We start from the raw sequence: 3,002 nt of genomic DNA, 5'->3' as shown, positions 1-3,002 counted from the left end.
TGCTGATGAGACTGAGGGAACTATTTTTTTAGCAACTAATAATAGTTTCAAATAAAATAATGAGTGGATTTTAGATTCGGGTTGTTCTTATCATATGTGTCACAATCGGTATTTATTTACCACATATGAATCTATTGGACATGGAGTTGTCTTGATGGGCAACAATGTTGCCTGCAAAGTTTTTGGAAAAGGTACAGTCCGAATCAAAATGCACGATGGTGTGGTGAGAATTCTCACTGATGTTAGACATGTTCCTGACTTGAAGAAAAATCTCATCTCTTTGATCACTCTAGAATCTCTTGGTTGCAAATACACAGGTGAAGGTGGAGTTCTGAATTTTCTCATGCTGTTCTTGTGATCATGAAAGTACACAGATCTGGTTCGTTGTATACTTTATTGGGATCCACTGTTATAGGCCTTACTACAGTTTCGGTATCAGACAACTTGTCTGATTTTGATGGCATTAAATTTTGACATATGCCCATTGGGGCTTTTGCGGAGAAGGTGGAGAAAATTTACTATATCATCCAAAATTAAGCCAAGGTGGAGATTTATAATATGGCCATTATTTTGGCTAATGGAGTCCATATCACATAAGCTTAAGCATCTTTGCAAAGCGTAGACTTTGTTGGCAATATTCTTTGGGACCCAAAAATATTGCATTGTGTGTTGGACATCATTTGCACAAGTTGTATCTCTTCTTTTACAGCTAAGAGGCCAAGACTTTTTAGCCTATAAAAGAGAAGGCCATTAGTTCATTTTAAACGCGCCAGCAAGACTTGAGTCTTCATTTCTTCCTTTATTAAGAGTGTTTTGTATGGGAGTTAAGTGTTGGGAAGCACTTGTGTGAACCCTTTCTTTGGAGTGATCTTATGAGGTAATTCCCTTAGGGTATTTGGGATTAATTAGAGTATTTATTCTAATTTTGTACTCGTATTGGTATAGTAAAATTGCTTCTCTCCGCTTGTGGACGTAGGTCACTTTGACCGAACCACGTTAAATTGGTGTCTTCTTTATATGCTTTAATTGCTGTTGTTATCAACTTCAATTGTATTTGTTATTGTCGATATACCGTTGTTTGGCTAAATTCAGTGCTAACCAAGTTCCTGATCCTAATAAATTGGTATCAGATCCGGATCTAACCGGGTTAGTTTCAACAGCCAAAATGACTCTAACAAAGACCTATGTTGAGAAATTTGACCGAAGTGCGAACTTCGGAATGTGGCAATTAAAGATTGAAGCTATCCTATTTCAGGATAGCTTAGACTTGGCGTTGCAAGGAAAGGAGAAGAAGCCGGATAAAATGACGGACGAGGAGTTTGCCATCATAGACAAAAAGGCAAAAGCTGGCATCATTTTAAAACTCTCAAATGAGGTTTTACATGAAGTTTCTGTAGAAACCACAGCTAAAGGCATGTGGAAAAAATTGAAAACGTTATATATGAAGAGGATGGTGGAAAATAGACTTTACATGAAGCAGAAGCTTTATACAATTCGTATGGGTGAAGGTACCTCTAATCTCTCTCATCTTGACTCCTTTGATTCCATTCTTATGGATTTGAGTAATATAGATGCTGAAATTGAAGATGAGGATCAAGCCGTGTTACTGCTTTGTTCTCTACCCCCACCTTTTAAGCATATAAAAGATACTATGCTTTATGAAAAGGATAATATCCCTTATAAGGATATTAAATCTATCATATAATCAAAAGAATAGATAGATAGTGATATTACTGGGAAAGCTAGTGGAACTCAAGAGGAAGTTGGCTTGTTTGTTAGGGGCAAATCCGAATCCATATCCAGATACAATAATTTACAGTGCTATTGTCATAGGAAAGGTCACAATATCTCTGAATGCAATAAGCTGAAAAATAAAGAAAAGCATAAGGAAAGGAAAAATGAGCACAAAAATACTGACATTGCCGAAGCAAGTGTAGCTGCTGATGAGACTGAGAGAACTATTTTTTTAGCAACTAATAATAGTTTCAAATATAACAATGAGTGAATTTTAGATTCGGGTTGTTCTTATCATATGTGTCACAATCGGTATTTATTTACCACATATGAATCTATTGGACGTGGAGTTGTCTTGATGGGCAACAATGCTGCCTGCAAAGTTTTTGGAAAAGGTACAGTCTGAATCAAAATGCACAATGGTGTGGTGAGAATTCTCACTGATGTTAGACATGTTCCTGACTTGAAGAAAAATCTCTTTGGGAACTCTAGAATCTCTTGGGTGCAAGAACACAGGTGAAGGTGGAGTTCTGAAAGTTTTTCATGGTGCTATTGTGATCATGAAAGCAAACAAATCTGGTTCTTTGTATACTTTATTGGGATCCACTGTTATAGGCCTTACTACAGTTTCGGTATCAGACAACTTGTCTGATTTTGATGGCATTAAAATTTGACATAGGCCCATTGGTGCTTTTGCGGAGAAGGTGGAGAAAATTTACTATATCATACAAAATTAGGCCAAGATGGAGATTTATAATATGGCCATTATTTTGGCTAATGGAGCCCATATCACGTAAGCATAAGCATCTTTGCAAAGTATAGACTTTGTTTGCAATATTCTTTGGGACCAAAAAATATTGCATTGTGTATTGTACATCATTTGCACAAGTTGTATCTCTTCTTTTACACCTAAGAGGCCAGGACTTTTTTTTCTATAAAAGCGAAGGCCATTAGTTCATTTTAAACGCACCAACAAGACTTAAGTCTTCATTTCTTCCTTTATTAAGAGTGTTTTGTATGAGAGTTAAGTGTTGGGAAGCACTTGTGTAAACCCTTTCTTTGGAGTGATATTGTGAGGTTATTCCCTTAGGGTATTTGGGATTAATTAGAGTATTTATTCTAATTTTATACTCTTATTGGTATAGTAAAATTGCTCCTCTCCGCTTGTAGACGTAGGTCTCTTTAACCGAACCACGTTAAATTGGTGTCTTCTTTATATGCTTTAATTGTTGTTGTTATCAACTTCAATTGTCTTTGTTATTATCATT

Source organism: Nicotiana tomentosiformis, chromosome 3, assembly GCF_000390325.3.
Source record: "Nicotiana tomentosiformis chromosome 3, ASM39032v3, whole genome shotgun sequence".
Lineage (NCBI taxonomy): Eukaryota > Viridiplantae > Streptophyta > Magnoliopsida > Solanales > Solanaceae > Nicotiana > Nicotiana tomentosiformis.
This window is presented reverse-complemented; position numbering follows the sequence as displayed.